At 35.2% G+C, this 23,219-nt stretch overlaps 1 protein-coding gene across 1 annotated transcript in view; it reads right to left on the reverse strand.

Annotated features, from left to right (window-relative positions):
* Positions 1 to 23,219, reverse strand: part of LOC144960825 (uncharacterized) — a 367,389-nt gene that overhangs the window by 155,486 nt on the left and 188,684 nt on the right. The gene's annotated exons all lie outside the window — the stretch shown is intronic.

Below are 23,219 nucleotides of genomic sequence, written 5' to 3' on the forward strand. Positions count from 1 at the left end.
GTTTACCTCACGTCTTGCGCGTCTTGCGTAGGCGCTGTTAGTGCTCTCAAGATGGCAAGCAAATCTAGTGTCAGTTTGAAGCGAAATCAAATCCGGCATGTAATGGATTAACCATACTTTTTATTTCCATTTTCCGAGTTTTTATTTTCTCTCTAGATTTGTACATGTATCTCTAAAAACTCTAACAAAACACATTGTGGCTAGAATGCATTGACTTAAATAATCATTCAAATATAATGATCCTCAACTGATCAAAAAATCTCAAACTCAAGACTTCATTCAACTATCATGTTCGAAATTTAAAATTTATTGACAAGTTAAGGGTCGTTGTCTTGATTAATGTTTGAAACAAAAGTTGTTGTTTTCTCTGAGAAAACTTTAATTATTTTTCATGATGTGTTTTGTCGAATTTCGGCAAATCTAATCTTTTGAGAAATGGATTGGATGGAATACTTCCCGTGGCTGTTGTAACAGAGACGGATGGAAAGCAGAATGGACGTACGAGCTGTAAAGGCTAAAAGCACGGGTCTAATTGTGAACGGTTGAGTACTCACGCTAGAACTTATTAATTAGTCCTGGTAAATGTTTTTATTCTGGGCGACCAATCATCTCGTGGTATTTTACTTACCAAATGACTCGTGAGGTTGTGGGTTTAGTATGATTAATAGTATCCTAACCGTTATCGATATTATCATCTTTGAAGAATTATAATATAGTTTGTATCATTCTTCTTCTTCTTCTTCTTCTTCTTCTTCTTCTTCTTCTTCTTCTTCTTCTTCTTAATAATAATAATAATAATAATAATAATAATAATATATAATAATAATAATAATAATAATTATTATTATTATTATCATTAATATTGTCATTATTATCATTATTATTATTATTGTTGTTATTATTGTTGCTATAAATACGCCTTTGCCATCTGTCTGAATTTTACGTAATGTATCAACGTTTTTATTGCGGTTGTTATTGGCTGAAAAAATGGTTTTCATCCCGAAAAGTTCCGTGTTTGGTAGTTCGTACTTTTTCGAAGCTTGTATATTCATTTTTGTTCATCACTTTTTATAAGAAACTACATTATTATACTCCTTTCATGTTGGTGAAAACCCGATTGCGATATAGTACATTAGTAAGAATATTACAAGGCGACCCTACTATCCTATGTATAAAAAGAATGAAAAACGTAGGTGTCGAGATATATTGATGGTCGGCGGATAACAAATCTCTGAAGTCTCGGTTTTCACGATCAGCGGATCAAACCTCTGTAGTCTCGATTTTCACGATCGGCGGATCAAACCTCTGAAGTCTCGATTTTCACGATCGGCGGATCAAACCTCTGAAGTCTCGAGTTTCATGATCAGCGGATCAAACCTCTGAAGTCTACATACGAGCTACGGCGCACCAGGGTTTTGATCCGCCGATCGTAAAATTTTGACGCTTTATGATATTCTGATAACAATGACAATAAATACCTAGATAACCACGTCTCTCGGACCGTCGTCATAATGTAGACAATGTCAGTGATAGGTAATACAGCGAACAACACATGTTTTACTATCGATATGATATGTGTTTAAGTTAAATACCCACTGTTCTACTGCTTGATCAATAGAACAAACACAAAAAAGCCATTGTGTAAACTTAAACGTTTGTAACATGATAGAGAAAATCGTGTGATAAATGTCTCCCATCTGGCGGTACAAAAACAATAACACCAGAGGGATGCCGATTTCCTGCACGTTATTGTTTATAAACAATCAACTATGTTTGTCCAAACACGTGTGAAGGTGTGTCACAAGTTCCATGTTTTGATTGGTCAAAAATATAATGGTTAATTGGTAAGGTTAACTCGTTAAATTTGAGAACTACATAATCGATGTAAAAAAAGGATATATTTTGATAAGAAATAATATTATGGTTGAGGTCAATTGGAGGGCAGGGTGTAAAATATGTATTATTGAACTCCTGAGGTTGAAATTTTGAACTTGTTCCCAATGCATGCTCAAAAGATCGCAGCGGCATTGGTACCTAACTCGTTCGAAATTCCTGACGCAGGAGATCCAATCCAAACAAATTCATACTGTTGCAGCTTCAGTACTGAAGATAGACGTGACATTTATGTGGCAAGAGATCAAGAATCTGATATTAGAATTTGATGTTTAATAGTAATAAAACTTTTCCTCGCGTTTCATATTTTTAACTATTGATTAAATTCTTAAAATCTAATCTACATCGATCGGCCTGCATATATTTCCAGGTCTGATAACAGAGCGCAATTATAGGCTTGATGTAACATTGTTGTAATTGACAATGTTTTGCGATGATTTGAGAGGTCAACGACGAGCCCATAAACAATTTGGGTTATCAGACGAGCACATAAGTACACGCCGAAACCGGAATAATATTGAGGCGTTGTCATATTTGGGTTTTTTCCCCATTTTGTATCAAAATTCTTTCTTAGGTTATCATCGAAGGAGGAGAAAATGAGCAAAAACTCAGGAAACCTAGACATAGAGGAGCTCCTTGGAAGACAGCATCACTCATTGGGCGGGCAAAGGCCAATATCCTAATCAAGTCACTTTATCTTCTTTATCGATCTATCCATTCCTTCCATTGAAAATATCTGTAAAACCCATGAATCATTCCCATAGCTGACTGCCTCTCCCCGCATATCATGCCCACAAATCTTGTTTAACTCTGAAAAAACAAATTTTAAAAAGTTCGGCTAAAAAACTTCAGATATCGATCGGTTAAAATCAACCTCACTTTGTCAAAAAATCTCAAACTTTCCTTCTTGTGGTCCAAGGTTCGATCGATGAAAATGACCCAGGTTTGAGAGTTTTTGGATGTTGAAGGTTATGTTAATGGACCGATATCTTTTATGGCCAAAATCTTTGAAACATACTTTTTCAGGATTTTCATGACGACACATAACTTTAGACAGAAGACGCCGTCTGTGACTTGTTGATTTAAGAGTCACTTCGACTTGATACTCGAGACAGACCGCTGTTTGAACGTAACCTTAAGACCAAAAACAAATTATATGAGCCATCAACAGAGAAGAAAAAACAAGCATGTGTACACAAACGCGACACGACACACACGCACACGCACACACACACACACACACACACACACACACACACACATATACACATACACACACAGAGCTACAAAGACAGAACCCACAGCATACTTTTAATAATAACAATAATGATGATGATGATGATGATGATGATGATGATGATGATGATGATGATGAAGATGATTATGATAATGATGATGATGATGATGATGATGATGATGATGATGATGATGATGGTGATGATAAAAATAATAATAATAATAATAATAATAATAATAATAATAATAATAATAATAATAATAATAATAATAATAATAATAATAATAATAATGATAATATTAATATAATAATGGTAATAATGGCAATAATATTAATAATATCTGTGGCAATAGACTAATACTGTCCTTTGATTTCCACATGGTTTCTGTAACATTGGACAGTCTATGGACATGTGCCCTACTGTTCCATACCTGTTTTATGTAAGGATATGTTGACTTTTAGGTCTAGAAAAATATTATATGAAATTTTAGTCGAAGTAATTCGCCTCTTTCAAAATATGACATCAGCTTCTAACGGTGCTCACACTACTATGTTATGACGATCGACCCAATCAGTCCGAGCCTACGAAAAGTAAGCCATTCATAGAGACTTTGTCACTGGCTATCAAGTCTCGGACTACGTGTGCGAAGTCTCAGACTACTGAGGAGATTCCCCGGAAAAGTATGCCAAAACGTCATAGCATGTGTTACTTTCCCAGACCCCAACCCTAAATACCTCGGCATTACATTGGACAGACTACTACATTATCGCAAACACATTGAGGGAACCGCAAATAAAATCGCAAAATGAAACAGCCTGATGTGAAAACTCGCAAGTACAACCTGGGGAGCCTCACCAGAGGTACTGAGAACGTCTGCTTTGGCACTGTGCTATAGTGTCGGAGAATACTGTGCCCCTGTTTGGATGAGGAGCATACATGTAAACCGCATTGACATCCAACTAAGAGAATCAATGAGAATTATAACAGGATGTCTCAAGTCAACTCCAACTCAGTGGCTCCCAACACTGAGCGGCATTGCAACACCAAGTCTTAGACGACAAGAAGCTAACCAAAGGATGCATGCAAGGATTGACGAAGCCACAGACAACATTCCCATAAAATCAATAATAAAGCAGGCACCTTCAACAACAAGACTCAAATCGAGAAGACTTTTCCACCTAACAAAAATGGCAGACTTCAGTGTGGAGGAAAACTGGAGAGAAATGTGGAAGAGGGAAACACCAAGAGGAGGAAACATCATTAAAGACCCAGCCAAAAGAGTGCCTGCATTCAATAACGCCAGGAAATACTGGACTTCCTCAAATCGCCTCTTAACTGGACATGACAGAACTGCATCAAATATGTGCAGATGGAAACTTCGAAACAGTGATACCTGCCAGAAATGCCAGTCAGCCCCAGAGACCAGCGATCACATCGTCCTCCACTGCCCAGTCACTAAACTTGAAGGTGGCTACGAATCCGTCCTTAGGGCGGAGAAAGACTTTAGAAGCTGGATTGACGAAATAAATTTGGAGGTGTAGCCATACGCTACTATTACTTTTCCAGCTGAGCATGCGAAGAAGCACAGACATCTTAATCTATTTCCTCTTCTTGTTTGTTTTCATCGGGGTATTTTTTTACAGACATAAGAGACTTTCAGAAGTCAGAAGCTCATAATATGCATGTCCCGATCAGCCTTCTCGGCAACAGTCCTACATCACGAGCCACCTGGAACAAAATGTGCAGGTTCTCGACCGAAGCCGATTGGCTAGTCTAGTCTCCTCTTGCTGGTGGAAAAGCCTGGCAGCTTCTCCCCCAGTTTCGAGGAATCGATGTCCCCGCCCCCTCAAAGGATTCAATCCGTCCAGACCGACTTCCATCTCGTATATGCAGCTCTGTCCGAAGTCAGGGAATCTACGTACAAGGGGTGCTGGGACTTATTTCGGCTCGAAACGGGGACATCGTCCATTATGTGATATCCCCATTCCCTTTCTCTTTGATCTTATTAAGCCAGAATATGGCGAATGCATTTTCTCAAACTACTTTTTTGTTGTTGCTATTTTAACCGGTTTCACTTATAATTTAACTTTCCGAATCCTGTTCACCCCTACATGACACGTTTAACCAGGTAACTGCTGCCGTCATCCACAACCACTCGTATTTAAAAATTTGGCCAGAAAACTCGCCTTTCAAAAATCGATCAATCTGAATGACCTTCATCTTGCGAAAAAACTCTCAAACCTGGGGTATTGATGAAGACCGCGCGCGGGCCCAGCTTTGAGAGTTTTTGCCACGATGTGGGTCATTTTTTACATGTCTCGGAACTTAAACCACTTCAATATTCTGTGCTGGTTTGAGAGGATTTACAAGATAACAATAAATAACTTGGGTTATCAGACCTGCGATTAAGTTAATGAATGAACTTTCTTTTATGACATGTTTACATCATGTGTTTCGGGGTCAATTGAAAGAAATCTTGTTTTTTATAATGCCTACAAACAGTCCAAAAACTTCGTCACAAATCTATGTTTAATTGTTTTGTTAGTGTTCCGATTGGAGGCCAAAGTTTCATTTAGAGGCCAGAGGCCGAGGGGTCATTTTGTTGTTGTTGTTGCAATTTTTATATGAGCCATTTTTACTCTTTTATTCTCTTTTTTATTTGCTTCCATCATTCCTTGTTTTGATGATGGTGATAATTTCATTTGTGGTCCATAGTATGGTTTTCGATTTAGGACTTGATACTTATTTATTACTAACTTCCTAAAAAAAATAATTCGTTACGATAGAGAAGAATTACTGCAAACTTATAGTAAATATCTATTAGGATCACTCAATAAACTCATCTTTCAAATTGAAAGGTCGCCTATTCGAATCTCAGATGAGATAATTGTTATTGTCGCTTATGAATTATTTAGTCTAAAAGTCTCTCTCACATAAATCTCGTCCACTAACTGAATAACGCATTCTTATAAATTATGTAGTCATTTCTTGTTGAACTTATACTAAAACTCCACAATCTTTGATCTTGGCTTAATAATTCAACTTCAAATACTGCTTTAAATTGATTACAGATAAGATGCCAAAGACACTTAAAAAGACTCACTAAGACAACAAAAGAGAGTAAAGTACAAGTAGTCCTCCAGAGTCACAAGGCCCATGGAGCCAGAGTTTATCCCGGTTTCTTTAGCATGAAATGGACAATAGCAACTATTTGATACCCTTTGGATAGTACGTTAGTCTATCGTAAAGCACTTTCTACCAGATCTAACCAGACCCAGCTACCCAAGCATTGGTGTGTGGATAGAGGGGAACAGAGAAAAGTCTCAACTCACGCGGGATCGATCTCGGTACCTTTGCGTGCGTTTGAAGCGAGTGCTCTACCGACTGAGCTTCCGGGATTCCCACTAATATAGAAACGAGAACGTAATCCTTTATTTTGCGATGTGGTGCACGGACACAATGGAAATTAACCATGCCAGTTAACTGCCATACTCTAGAAAAATACTTATTTAAAAGTTGGCCAGAAACACGTTCTTCAAATATCGATCGATTTAAATGGTCCTTATTATCTCGGCAAACATTCTCCCAAAAAATCTGGGACTTCGTGAAAACACGGGTTTGAGAGTTTTTGCCAAGATGAGATTCATTCAAATAGATCGATATTTGAGGGACGCGTTTACTTACCAAATTTTTAAATATGTATTATATTTTTCCTGAATCCGACAGTTAATTTAAACGTGCTTAGATTTAGTACATAGGATTTAAAACATTTAATAAAGTAGGTTAAGAGTATGCCAAATCCACATTATAATGACTTATAGTGTAAAACACCATTTACCCTAAATATAAAAATGTAAACTTTTCTTTCAATGAAGACACATATCAATATAGAGGCTCTGAATAAATACCAGGATCCTGTGCATTAAAATCGCCTTTATATATTTTGGATAGAACACTTCTTTTTCACATATTCGAATACTTTGGATTGATTGCCATTTCAAGTGACATTAAAACTGGAACCCTAGACTTGGACTTTAGTCTTTTACTTAAAGGTGTATTTCACCCGAAATGTTCAATGTAAAGAGTAAAAAATTTTTATTCTCTATTGTCTTCTGGCACTTTTCTATTCACTTCATATCTTGTTGTTACCAACATAAGTGCCTGCTCCACTCACTTTTCTGAATTAAAAATTCACCCCATACACCGGAGCATACTCAATGTCTCAATCGTTTCTATGTTATATGTTTGTGTTGAGAATATTGGCTATTAAGCTTAACTGCTGGTCAAAATTATTCGCGATGGTGGTGTACGAACGAATCGGCGGTCTCAAGAAGTGGGTGAGAGAGGGATCTAGTAATGACTTTGAGTTTGAAACGAATATTTTTGTGTTCGTGGATAGCTCACACGGTAGAGCCACGCTCTCACCTGCCAGGCGGAGTTGTCGTACCAATAAGGTCGCAGGTTCAAACCCCACCACCGCCGCGAAAATTTTTTTTTTATTCTCTATTGTCTTCTGGCACTTTTCTATTCACTTCATATCTTGTTGTTACCAACATAAGTGCCTGCTCCACTCACTTTTCTGAATTAACAATGTAAAGAGTACAAACCTGAAGTGGTTTGCATGAAAAAGTACCAGAAAGAGCAGAAAGATTCTGCCAGCCCCGACATTTTTCTTAATTTTGCTTAGTTGGCACTCTTCTTCGAGCACACCATTTCAGATTCTGATCGTCTTAGAGCCTGCACCCTAATTTGGCACAATGGAAAGAGTATTGAATCTGTTTGAAGTCCTTTGTATTACCTTGATTGGTAAAATGCACGACCCTTTGCAAAGAAATGGGGAAGGCATCGGTCTGGGTTTCTGCAGACTTTTTTTGACCCCTCTGTCCACCCAGAATAATTGAATAGCCGAGTCTATTAGATCTAATTGTTGGTACTAGTGTCCTATCCACAGAGTGGCTATGTCATCTTGCGGTATGACACTCGCTTTCGGATCGGAAGGTCCTGGGTTCGAGCCACGCTCGGAGTACAGTTAAGTCCTTGGAATAGGCTGTTTACTCACATTATCTCACCGTACTCAATGTGTAAAATGAGACCTGGCTGTTAACAGTGTTTTCTATGTCGGAAAAATTGTAATATCGCCTAACAGGCGTCGTGTCTCTAACTACATCTTACGTGTTGCTGTTGGTCAGGGACCCATTATAAAGGGTTTTGAGCAGGTTTAGTGGATATTACTCTATAAAAGCTCAATTTAAAAAAAGCTATTGCTATTCTTTCAGCAAAAAGGATATAAAGATAAATTTTCATTCGGTGGGTCTGATGGCTTTGACGGACTACTTATTTCAAATTTATCCAAAGTGCTAACCTAGAAACTATGACTAAATAAGGTTGGTTATTCCCAGTCAAGCCTTAATATTATAGTAAAATAAACACAATCCCGCTTATCCGACTTTTATGTCAGAAAATAAAATGTAAATGGTTTGTTTGATCAATAGTTCAACATCGATTTGTACTGCATTACATTGCATCTTATTTAACTGAGAGTCTACAAAGGTGGATGAGTACAACATAGAGCAAACAATTTAAACCCAACAAACCAATATTCATTCTATCGTACTCTAGCAAACAACACGCTTTTTAAAAATTTGGCCAGATAACCTGTCCTTCAAATATCGATTGATTTTAACGACCCACATATTGACTAAAACTCTCAAACCTGAAGATTGATATTTGAAAGACGCTTATTATTCAGAGCATGGCAACTATCCACATTTTGTAGCACGATGGATAATTGCAAAAATCTGCTCCTTCTAAATTGACCATTTCTCCATTATCCACCAGAGCCAAATTGATTCAACTGTCTCTACATCAAAGAACATTTGAAATTATTCTCATCGGTGTTGTTTGACGTGCTGTTATTTAACAACGTAGCGTACATAGGGAGACCAAAATCAGCTGTACTCTACGTTCAGTAACTAATTAAAGATAAAAATAACTAAATGATAATAGAGATGACAAGCGGAAGAGCTGGTAATCAAAGTTTGAGCCAACTAATTTTGATTGATACTCTCTATTTAAACCACATACCTGTGCTCCATTTTAAGTGTTAAAACAGAGACAGCGATATATATATATATATATATATATATATATATATATATATATATATATATATATATATATATAACAGAAAACAACTGGTTCTTCATATATATCGACGATCGATTTAAATGATCCCCAATTTGCTAAAAAAGAGCTCTCAAACTTGGGACTTCACAGGTTTGAGAGTTTCAAGCAAAATGATGGCCAATTCAATCGATCTATATTTGAAGTAACAACTCTCTGGCAAAAAAACGTTTTTTTGAATTCCCAGGTTTGAGGGCTTTAGCAAGATAAAAATTTTTAATCGATTGATATTTGGAGTAAAAGCTCTCTGACCAAAATCTTAATAAGGCGTTCTTCCAAAGTACGGCATTATTCTCTGTGGTTGACATATTTAAATACTTGGCAACAGGAGCCACGACAGTCACGTAAAGCAAACCAAGATGGCAGCCTATCCTAAGGAACGATATCTCTTGATTGAATTCCCGTAAAGCTTAATTCATCAGCATGAGACATGCAAACGCCGGAGGGAACGACACTCGGACATAAAATCCCTGAGTTACAGTCAGACGTTTCGCCCTTCAGGCTAAAAGTGATATCCTATAAAAATACTCAGAAACCAAGACAGGAATAAATTAATGTGGCTTGAAAAGGAATTAAGCAATTGGGGACCAAGAAATAGAAATGGATAAACTCAAATGTCTTCATCCTCGTCCTCTCGTGTATGCGTTGTTTGATGCAAGTGAGGGATCACAGGGTAAAACGCGTACCCTTGTGAAGAATATAGGAATTAAAATTGTCCCAACTATCCGGAGTCTTGGTGGAGTAATGGTAGCACGTTTGACCGGCAATCAGAAGATCTGAGGTTCGATCCCCAGTCGAGGATGGCTGATTTTTTGGGATGGTTTTTTTCTCGTATTTCTTTCTTGCTTTGTCTGGCACCGTTTCATGCACACTCGAAAGGAAAGAGATGGAAAAGACTTTGGCATAGAGGCAAAAGCAAGACTGTTTCAGTAACAGTTGGACAAACTGCAGATGGAAAGAGAGGTCTTAAATTTCTTATTTCTTGCGTTTGCCTCACTTTTCAGTCAACTTAGTAAAATAGATTGATGCAGTATAAAGAACCATTTACTAACTTTTGAGTTCAACTAGGTTGGATCCACGTCTGGACATTAGCAATAATATTCTTAGCTGCTTAATATAAGATATCAGGTAGCCTTGACTTAAAGCGAACATATCTATTTTTTGATTTTGGTGACTTTTATCAATATTGTGCTCATATTTGCAGGTATGTTAACCGAACGCAATTATGGGCGTGATTTAATATTGCTGTAATGGACAACAATTTGCCTTATTTTGAGAGTATTTCAATCATGACAGGAGTCCATAACGATTTGGGTTATCAGACCTTCAAATAAGTACTCGTCGCTTTTAACCCACCAGTTTAGCTGGGTAGTTCTCTTTTTCAAACAATGACCAATTTTATGAATATTTTAAAACAAAAATTAGATAAAATAAGCAATACTTTTTGATTTCAAGAATTAACAACGGAAATCATAAAAATGGGAATAATTCACATCCCTACCCTTTTTTGCCAATCTTCTAAAAGTGTTAGGGTAGCCGCTTTGATCTTTACAAATATAAAAGAAAAATCAATAAACCACTAGGTTTAGAAATATCACATGATTTCATCAAACTACTTACAACCATTTTCAAAAACCAACTCATAGAAATTAAGTTATATTTCCTAGAACCTTTCTTTAATGGAATGCATTATCACAAGAAAATACAAATAATATAGCTAGAAGACGCAAAAGCATTCAATTGAGCACTTAACACAATTCAGATAAACCACACTTAATAATATTATTTATGTTAGCTTGTTTCACGACGGAATTGTGAACGTTTTACTGATCAGCGAGTAGAGCCTTTTGCAAAATAAATATGACCTGAAGACATGAAGGAAAAAATTGAAATTATAATACTATTTTTGTGAAGTTAACTTCATGTAAACATACTGCCTCAAAATTGTAAAACAACGGTCTGGAGTGCTTGTACAATGTGATACAAAATTCATTTTCCAATTTTTAAGAAGGCTTTAAAGTATTTGTTGCGAAGGAATAAAGATCTTAACAAGCATGTATGAACGGAGTCAGACAAAACAAGAAAGAAAAATACAAGAAAAAAAAATTATCCCTAAAAAATCCGTCTACCTCGCTGGGGATCGAACCTCGAGACTATTCTGATTGCGAAGGAATATATTCCAAATTATTGTAACCAAATATGACTGAATCAAAAATATTTAATAGTAAGTATCATAATATTATACTATTGTTGAGTAATGAGTTAAACGCGCCCATAATGAATTAGAATTGTTGATTTCTACACTGATGGTGTTAATGTGGTCTTATCGACTATCGGCACTAGTTCGTGTAGACGGAATCCGTATCTGAATATCAACCGTCCATTAATGAATCAAAATGACAGAAAAGTTCCAACTCTCATCTAGGATCACCGGGGACTTACGAAATCATAAGGAGTCCCTCATCCCGACGACCCCCTCTAAAAGAGGATTACTCGTAGAGTCAAAACAAGGCTAATGCTTCTCACAGACTATTCAAGAGGGAACAATAAATTATGAAAACAAAGAAGATCCCAACCGACCGTTCCAAATGAGATGGCCGGCGAAGTGCCGAAGTAATCACATTCGCATTGTTTAAACGATTTGTAAGATAATTGATTGCAGATTTATTTATGGAAGGACATGTGAAAAATAATCGTGTTAGATAGTTATTTGTCGACGATAGTTATGGGTGGCATACGTGTCAATTTTGTTCTCTATGTCGGGATTAGTCAGATGAAGAAATTGAGTTTGAAACTAAATTGATCAAAGGTGCACAAATTAAATGTTATGTGATTAAAGTCCACTATCTACGTTCATTGTATTCATTAACAACATTAAAGGTGTTTGTTTTTGTTTTTATGAGTTTTACGGCGCTTGCAACACATTTAGGTTATATCAGCGCCAGTAAAAAGGAAAAATTGTGATAGTAAAAGTTATAGAATTACAATTAAAGCACCCAAGAGAAAGTAAGACAAGGGGAAATTAGGAACAAATAGGGATCAGATGTAGATTCCAAGAGCATACCACCAATGTACTTAGTTTGAGATCACATAAAAGTCTCATCTGGACACAAGCACAAGATCCAACAAAGAGGAATGCACTCAAATACTACATTAAACATTCAAAATAACAAATATAATAATACATAACAGAGAGATGATTTACAAGGAAATAAATATCATCCCCTAAAACAATAACTATGCATTTGACTGTTTCCCTCCCAGATAGGGTATCCAGCCAGGGCCAGGACAAAACCAAGTAATCTCATCTCAAGACAAAGACAGAAAGCATGTTGGAAAACAGCTGTTAGGAGATAGAAGACATAGTAAGTGCCGCCCTGCCCACTATGGGAGGCAAGGAACCCCACCCAGACATTAAAGATGACTCAAATGTTAAAAAAACATTAAAAAACCAAATGTTTTTCTCTGAGTTTACCCTGACATCATGCCAGTTGGTAGAACAAAAGAAAAGCAAAACAAGGAACAAAACAAAGTTCGTACAACACAGCTATTAAAAATTTTTTTTTACTTTGAATGCAGAACGTTGTGAAGCCGAAATTAACCAGTTAACTGCCGTACTCTGGAAAACTCGTCCTACAATATTGATCGATTTAAAAGACCCTCAACTTGGCAAACATTCTCAAACCTGGTACTTCGTGAAATTACTTTTGCAAAGTTTAAATCGAGTATATTACATTATGATTTGCTTAAGTCGAGAATATTACATTATGATTTGCTTAAGTCGAGTTTATTATATTATGGTTTGCTTAAATCGAACATTATATTATGGTTTGCTTCAAGATGATATTATGGAAGGGATGATGAGTACATGATAAATGATTTTGATCTCGATTTTGCTTCGGAGTCAATCTTACTGATGATTTGGGTGTTTTTGTATTGTTTAAATGACTAAATTTTCAATGCCCTATGATATCAGATAAATGTGCATTCACGACCGCTGAATAAATATAAAAGAAATTTCACGAAAATTGAGGATCTATTTCTGGCGAAGAAACGATCAGAATTTTGGACCCATTGTATTATCTACGATAGTATAAAATAATTGCATCATGGATTCTTTACAGCAAGATATAAGTGGGTTTTGTTTCAAACATTCAAAGGTATGTAATTTTACATCTTGGCTCTGAAATGGGAAATTGGTAAGGAATACTCGCATCTTGGGGTGAGATAGCAAAATGAATACATATTGCACAGCAGGTCTGAAAACCCAGGCTCGTGTCTCGCTTCTAGAACCTTGTTTGACTTTTCCATAAGTAAGAATCATTTAAGACCCAAACTCATGCAGTAAAGAAAGAAAGAAATAAGAATGGGAAAAGGGGGATAGATGTCACATTAAATAGCGTCCCCAACACACCAGGAGACGAATTGCCACCACCCAAGTGCATTTGACTGAATTCATTCTAATAATGATGTGGTTAGAGCTCAACCGGTCCCACCTTTCTTGGTTGTACAAATACTTTTAAAAAATTATAAAGCTTGATAAATACATGATAAATCGACTAACGCATTATGATATGGGTGTGTTATCATCTACAGGAGTAGAGGAAGAGAGAAAGAGACATGTAAACATGTCTGGTTGAAGGAAGTCCTTGGCAGTTAAAGAGGATAGTATTAAGTAATACGTAAACTACCAAACACTGATTAAACGCCTTTTCCATTTCAGAAAAAAATGTTTTTGTTAAGCTGTTGATATATGATGATTAACATCTATTTTTCCTCAAAGATTCTTAAACCTGACAGTTCAAACGAAAAGTTGAGGGTTAATTTAATTCATTGATAATTGACACTTAAAAATATGGCCAAATGAAAACAATGCGTTTTTCATTTTACGAAAATAAAGCAAGCAGATATGCCAATTTGGCGAATTTAATGCAAAATTCCAAATCTTCGACATATAAAACAGATGGTAACCGCTTGCCTCAATGTGATATGATGTCGAGTTGAACCAGACGCTGAAAATTAAATTTAAATACCAAATTGTGAAGTATAATCTCAATAAATGGTTTGTCGATATTTCCTTAAAAAGCAGATCTAAAATTTGTAATTTTGAGCATTTTGACTTTAGGCTCAATTTTTGAAATCTCTTTAACTGCACTATAGTTCCAAACTGAGGCAGTGAATCACAGTTTAACATTTTGGATGTTGTAGGCGTGTTTTGCAAAACCCATATTTTACGAGTTTGATAGAGGTATAATAACTAAATGTGTGTATTCCATTGATTTTCCAAGGGAAAACAGCAAAACAAGTTGAATCTTTATGAAACCGCAATTTTGTTGTTGCTGCTCTGTTGGAAAATAGAAACTCCCTTAGTCTACAGCAAAAAGTAGGTAAACAATGGAAGAAATTATCATTTGTCTTTGTGGTCTTGTGGCTTGGCACTCGCTTTCGGACCGGAAGGTCCACGGCTCGGATCCCGCAATGAGCAGCACAAAGTTGATTCCACGAAAAAAAAGGTTCTTTACTTACATTCAATCACCGTTCTTAGTTGTAAAATGAGTACATGGCGTAAACAGTGTTGTTTGTCGGAAAAAAAATGTATCGCCCAACAGGCGTCTTGTCTCGTCCTACATGTTAAGTGTTACTGTTGACCAGGAGCACGTTCAGTGGATATTGCTTTATATAAATGCCCAAGATTAAATGGCCTCGGTATTTAAGGTTTGTCGTACATCATTTATTATTATGCTCAGATTTCATTTGGCAATTATTATTAAAGCATTGGCACCTAATTCACATATTTAGCATTTCTCTCTTTTTAAAAAAATAAGAAATCTGACTGGCACCGTTGATAGTAAATTAAGAAAATGAGAAGGGAGGGGGGGGGGGGGGGCGTTAGTATTAAATTGTCTCGTTGTCGGATCTATTTTACGGACTTTGTAAAGCGCGTTGAGAGCGTTTAGTGAATATTGCCCAATATAAAAGCTCAAGTTGTTGTTTTTATTTTGTTGTTTTTGTTTTGTTTTGTTTTTGAGGGGGGGGGGGGTGGATTTAAGTTGTGTAACAGGTCCATGACCGTGCCTCTGCACACCTGGAACATACGAATCCCGTCTGCAGAGGGTTAAAATTCCATTTCGGCCAATAAGTCATGATAACAATGTGTAAAGCCAATATAAAATGGTACAATCACCCAATCAATAATTTCGACCCTTACCCTTAATGATGTAGAAGATTCCAGGGACCCAGGGTGACACTAAAGACTCTCCCTCGGCGCTGGCAAATCGGCTTGGCGCCACTCAGCACATCTAATCCCCGACCATCACACTATCTTAGCACCTTATGCTTTACATTTTCAGATAAAAGTGCCCCATTTCTCTTTCTTGGGGTTTTCACTTAATAGGACAAAGCGGGTCTTTGACCAGATAGAGGCATTAAGTGCTATTGTTCAAGCGGAGTGCGCATTTGAAGGAAAAGAGTCACCTAATTTTAGAAAAGTATACCTTGTCGAGAGATCGAACTTAAGTGCAAAGCATACGTATTACTTTTGGTGGGGGCGCCTATAATTGATTATTTTAAAGATGCAGCCTGCAAGAAATAATTATATATGCACGGATCATATTTACATACGTTTGCTTATTATAGGACAGAAATGTCATGACGTCATACCTTCTATTCTTCCGGTTTCAAATTCTTTGGAAGTGTTTATGTAACCAGTCCTTCGGAGGACTAATATTGAATAGGTTACATAATGAATCATAAGGTAGCATAATTATTTTAGTAGCAAGATGTATAGGAAGATTATTTAAGATTACGGGACGTAAAAGTGATAGGGTGGATGATCTTTAGTGGCAACCAACATATTATATTTAGACTAGAAAATAAGATGTCATCAATCTGAAAGGTTACAGCCAGATCTAACAGATCCAGCTACCCAAACCCTGCTGGGTGGACAAATCTTCTCATCACCAGGGATCGATCTCGGTCCTTTTGCGTGTCAAACGAGTTCTCTACGAACTGAGCTATTGGGACACCCATACTCGAATATGCTGACGAAGATAAAAGAAAAATAATATAAATCAACACTTCTTCAATTCAACTCATGTCTCCTTATATTCATTCATTTGTCATTCCAACACCACATATTGAAAACGAGCCAAGAGACAGCCATTTCCCCCACCGAATCCACCAATTCCACCCGTCCATAACAGAATTGATAAGCCCAAATACAATCATGCCATTTTTATTATTTCAGACATTTTCAATAATTCTACACTAAAAGCCTCCCAACGTTTACATTGCCAGGCAGGGCAGACAAATAAATATGCCAAGTTTTTGTGTATACATTTATTGATAATTTTTATTTTGCTTTTTAATACGTTTCTGGCCAGAAGACTTTGACTTCGTGTATCGATCAATTAAAATGACACCGCCCCCTAATTTGATAAGAAGTCTTAAACGACGTGTGCTCATTTGCAGGTCTGGTGACCCAAAAGTTTTATGGTCCCATTACGCTACTGAAAAAAACCCCCTCTCAAATCAATGAAAAAATGTTGTCCATTACAATGATTTTAAATCAGGATCTTAATGGGGTCCATCCGGTTATCAGACCTGCAAACAGGTGCACCTAGTCTTACATCCTAGATCTTAAGTCTTTGGACAAAGTTTAAAAAGATGGTATATACCTAGTACGATCATCACCGTATCTATCCGCAAGACTTATTCATTGTTTAATACAGGCAATTCTAAACAATTGCAATAAAATTAAAATTATATGATGTTGTTATTAGTGTTATCAAGATAATATTATTGCCCCCTATTGCCAACTATAAAGGAAATTGAACTCATATTAGATAATTTTGTTGGTTCGTCAGCATCGGGCAGCAAACGATTTGATGACTCATTTATATCTAAATATATTCGATCTAACTTGCAAATCAACCACATGGAAAAAACCCAACAAAAACAAAACAACAGCAAAAAAATAATTGAGGACTGGTCTCAGCTAATATACAACATTTTGTTTAAAGATTTATAATAATAATAATAATAATAATAATAATAATAATAATAATATTGTTGATAATAATAATAATAATAATAATAATAATAATAATAATAATAATAATAATAATAATAATAATAATATTGATAATAATAATAATAATAATAATAATAATAATAATAATAATAATAATAATAATAATAATAATAATAATAATAATAATAATGATAATGATAATATGATGATGAAATGATGATGATGATGATGAATGATGATGATGATGATGATTGATGATGATGATGATGATGATGATGATGATGATGATGATGTTGATGATGTTAATATAAGGGGGCGAGATGATAGCATTGTAATGTGGGTGTAACTGACTTGTAACATTGTTATCTCTGTCAAAAACAATAAGTGTATTGGCGCCTTATAGTCGTCATGTTCGGTTCTATGTGTAAAGTTTTGATTTTAGAGAGATAGATAGATAGATAGATAGATAGATAGATAGATAGATAGATAGATAGATAGGTGGATAGATACATATCGATAGATAGATAGATAGATAGATAGATAAATAGATAGATAGATAATGGACAGATAGATAAATATAGATAGATATATAGTTTGATAGAGAGTGAGAGAGAAAGAAAGGTTGGGGAGGGACTGAAAGAACTGTTTACCAATCACCTGTTTAACTCATGTATGAATAAGTACCCGCACACTCAATCCCGATAGCTAAGTTGGTTTTAGTGGTAGGTGTAGATGATGTTTCCATCTATCCAGAGATGATTGCATAACGTCCGTTCCAAAGGATGAGAAGTTGTTGTTACTCTCCTATTCCATAACGCAACAGAAATCGGGATCAACTCATTCCTCGTGGGACTCACGACTCAGCAAGACCACTTTTTATATTCGTGTTACAATAAAATAAACATGAAAGGAGAAGGGGGAGCAGGAGGAAGCTGATTTATGCTATCTTATAACTTTTTCGTGTTTCTTTATGCCAATTCACACGCAGAATCTTTTTACTCATTTTCCGGTTTATGATATTTTCAGAATATTTATCCATGTATGCTTCTAAAGAAAGGGAGAAAAAAAAAAATCCAAGCCAAGATAAAAATCAAATATAAGGTAAAATATAAAATATCCCTGGCTTGCCCCCAGTGAATAAACAAATCGATTCGGCCATCAATGCCAACGTTCTCAACGACTTGGGCTTGAGTGAAAAGATTAATATGATGGCAAAACTCTTAAGCGTCGAAGATGCAAGCAGAATGGGGTGTGTTATTGTTATACAGGAGTCTCCGCATGATGACGTGCTATTTTGGAACAGAAGTAAAATGATATAATCTTAAAACTATACATCATAAAAATCATAAGCCAAGAAATTATGTTGCTATTATACAAGACCATGCTTTTCTAGGAACTCATTTTAAAAAATCCCTTTAGTTATCAAAACATACCATCATAAGAGGTTATAATGTTCCTATATTATACTCAAAAGTTTTTAAATAAGGCCAAAATCAATACGAGAATAAGCAGAAGTGGTAACAATGTTGATACGGCGTGCTCGGCGTATGAAATTGCGTTGCATGTTTGTTCAATTTTTCGTGGTGGTTGTTTTTATTGTTGTTGTTTAAGTGTGCCTGCTAAAGTTTCAGATCATTTTCTCACCGGTAAAACGGAGGATAACGGTATAGTCATAAGATGGTAGCTATGCAATTCAAAGAACTCATAAGAAGATAAGACAATTGAGACTAATCGAAAAAACAGGGCCAGAGGCTACCAGAGCAATATATCAATAAACTTATTTTGAGATGACCTAAAAGTTCCACCTGTTCATTGGACAGATCAACGGTAATTCTCTTTCAACTAAAATACTATAGAAATCTATGACAGAGAGATTATTATGCGAGGAAAAATAATAAATTCCCTTTTAAAAGTGGAACCTGAAGTTGACTTTACCCCCTTCAGATAAAGATCCCAACCTGCTTTTAACAATTTTAAATTTAGTTTTGTCTGAGACCTCGCGTAAAATAGACGCTTGTTTGATAGCATTGCAATGTTCAATAAACTGTTGTTTTTAAAATCAAAATAATGAATGCAAGACCAATCTGATGGATTTCCATCCTTTGGCCAAGAGGAGAAAGTAAGAACAGCTAAACAACAGCAACAAGGTAAAGAATGATATAATATTTTTAGAAGTAATTAAAATTTTGAGGGGCCATAACTTTGGCTGGCTGGATGTGTTCAAATCAGCTATGTCTTTGACCGACGCGTACATATTTGCATGTATGATAACCCATATTATTATTATTATCATTATTATTATTATTATTATTATTATTATTATTATTATTATTATTATTATTATTATTATTATTATTATTATTATTATTATTATTATTATATTATCATTATTATTATTATTATTATGATTATTATTATTATTATCATTATTATTATTATTGGTTCTTTGTTGTAACGAAAATAGATTCAAACGGATGCAAAATATTGTCCATTTAAACAATGTTAAATCAAACCCATAAATGGCTTCGGTTATCAGACTTGCAAATGTGTACACCTAGCTTGGTAACTTTGTATAGCACTTAGAGCCGATGTTTTGCTACACTCTAAAAGCACATTAAAATTTTGGCCAGAAATCTCGTCATTCAAATATCGCTCGATTAGAACGACCCTCACATATCGCCAAAAACTATCAATCCTGGAAATCCTTGGACTTCACTGTAGTCACAGGTTTGAGGGTTTTTGGCCAAATTAGGGACATTTTAATTGATTAATATTTGGAGGACTAGTCTTTTGGTCAAAATTTATGAAATGTGTTTTGCTTTTCAGAGTATGACAGTCTTCAGCTTTATAAAAGGTCACGTTTTTATAAGTTCTGTGCTAAGAGCATCAGACATCATAGTACACTCCAGGACTCAGGAATTAGTATTTTTTCTACGCCGTCTTCCCTGTGCCTATACAACACATCGTTTCGATAATCCGATTTTCACAATCGGCTTTGTTGTTTATTTATCAGCTTTTGTATTTTCCGCCCCCCCCCCCCGCCCGCCCCCTTTTTCAAGATCGCATTCTGCCTCTCAGGTATCTAAAAGTCCCCATTCCATAATAAATATCAATGCTCCCAATATAGTCAATATTTGGTCAATATTCTCAAAACAGTATCCCATTAAACGCCCGATCTGCCAAACCTCTCATGAGAAAGAAAGAAGCTAACGTCACTCAGCTTTTTACTTTTACATTAGTTAGTGATTAGTTCTCTCTAAATTATATCAATCAGACTATAAACGTATTAGGTTAACCATTGGTTTGAGTCTTGGTACTCTATATCCGGCTGTCGGATGTTGTGAGTGTTTTATCTAAACGCATCGCATTGATTGACATGATATGTGACTTATAGCCACGAACTTTATTAATGTAGGGTTGATCTAAAAGCTAGAAATTAAGATTTTCTCTTTCAAAAATATCTAACATTGGTAAATGTTCTGTTTCATTGTGGACTTTCCAGTAAAAAAAGTTCTAAAATATCACATTACTGGTCATTTTAACTTACATATGCGGCGATACAAAATTGTGGTATGACACTCGCCTTTGGACCCCAAGTCTAGGGTTAGAGTCCCGGTTTGTGCGGCACATTGTTGAGTCAAAGTCAAAGTCTTTAAATATATATATATATATATATATATATATATATATATTATATATATATATATATATATATATATATATATATATAATATGCCTAAAACCACAGAAACATGTGTTTCAGCCATATAAGTGAGTGAATCCATTTATATTATATTATATATATATATATAATATATATATATATATATATATATATATATATATATATAATATATAATGTATCTTGGCATTGAATTGACCTGTCTGATGTTCTTCTTCTAATGTGTGAGGACGGGTGAAATCTGTCATAAGATGTATATTTTACAATATTTGTGTAATAATGTTCAATCTGCGTGTGGAGGGGGGGGGGAGGGAGAGATTAACATGGGGGGGGGGGGTGGTCTAAATCATCCCATTCCACAGCACTTCAAGACTGGCAAGTATGGCTATAAATTTTAGCTCTTTCTCTATATTGATTTAAACCCGCTCTTTCCACCAGTAATTAGAAAGTAGAGCAACAACAACAATAACAATAATAATAATAATAATAATAATAATAATAATAATAATAATAATAATAATAATAATAATAATAATAATAATAATAATAATAATAATAATAATTAATAATAATCATATAATAATAATAATAATAAAAATAATAATAATAATAATAATAATAATAATAATAATAATAATAATAATAATAATAATGATAATAATAACAATAAAAATGATATAATAATAATAATAATAATAATAATAATAATAATAATAATAATAATAATAATAATAATAATAATAATAATAATAATATAATAATAATAATAATAATAGTAATAATAATAATAAAAATATGTTTTAAAAATATTGCATAAAAAAACGAAACAACATTCCAATAGTTTGATTAATCACAATATCAGATCATTTTGAAAATTGATATAAACCGGTTAGGGATTTTTTTCCCCAAGATCTATTCTGGTGCTCAATCACAGTCACTACGATTATATAGTCAATTCTTTCTCATACATCTGAATATATCTCACTCAATCGTCCTCAGACCTCAATATAAGGGAGTCTGGCTTGTGGTGTGTTGGCGATTTCATACAATTACTACTGACAGAGTTCCATTAACTTTGACGACCCAATAGCGACACATTTCCAATCCACTTTGGCTGGGTGGGTGCCTGTATTCCTCCGCTCCAACCGTCCTTCCACTCACTGTTTCTCTAACTGGATTCTCCCCAAGGGGATATAAGCTCTTGCATTTTCTCTCACTCTAAGAATTTAGGTTAAAATATGATGTACGAAATTCGATAGAGTTTTAAAAAATGGCAGCGTTCAGAATTGCAATCAAATTCTCGAGAGGGGGCAAGATAGTTAAAGTGCTTGGTGGATGCGGTGCTGGTGATAGTAATAGTAATTGCTGAAGTAGTAGTATGTAGTAGTGGTGGTAGTAGTTGTAGTAGTAATAGTAGTTGTAGTAGTAGTAGTAGTAGAAGTAGTAGTAGTAGTAGTAGTAGTAGTAGTAGTAGTAGTAGTAGTAGTAGTAGTAGTAGTAGTAGTAGATGTTATCGTTGTTGTTGTAGTCGATGGTGATGATGACATTAATGATTGATGATGTTGTTGTGCAGAACAAGTAAAAAGACTTTGGTTTGGGATAGAAGACAGCTGGAAGTGGGATTGCATCGTCCGTATAAGTATAATAGACATTTGTGTTTATAGACAATAGAGTTCATAAAAAAAAATAACAACAAATTTGTAACAATGACATTTAATCCAAAACTTTTAATTTCTTATAGGAATTCCTAATTTTAACGACCAAAAAACACAAGTTGGAATCAATATACAAAATCAAATGCCGGGAAAAGTGCACACACAGGGCGAAACACAACAACAACAACAACAACAACAACGAAAAGAAACATACAAACAAAAATAATATGAAACGCGCATTAAAAAAAAAAAAAAAAAAAAAAAAAAAAAAAAAAAAAACAAACAAACAAGGACAAGATTTTTAACCAGGGTGGTGCTTCACCCCTCGCCCCTTTTTTTTTGTAAGAGGAACCTACAACCGATTACAACAGCGCCTGCCTCCCTACACCAATTAAAGCGAGTGTGCCTGAGACCAACGCTAGTGCGGAAAGCGCGGAATAGGCTTGATTCACAAATTTGCCTTCACATCGAAAATCGATAGGATGGAGACGCGTTTCTATGGTGACGGTGCCTTTGAAGAATGCGTTAAGTGTGAG

The sequence above is a fragment of the Berghia stephanieae genome, chromosome 1 (assembly GCF_034508935.2).
Source record: "Berghia stephanieae isolate SIO BIC M18660-M18661 chromosome 1, UCSD_Bste_1.3, whole genome shotgun sequence".
Lineage (NCBI taxonomy): Eukaryota > Metazoa > Mollusca > Gastropoda > Nudibranchia > Aeolidiidae > Berghia > Berghia stephanieae.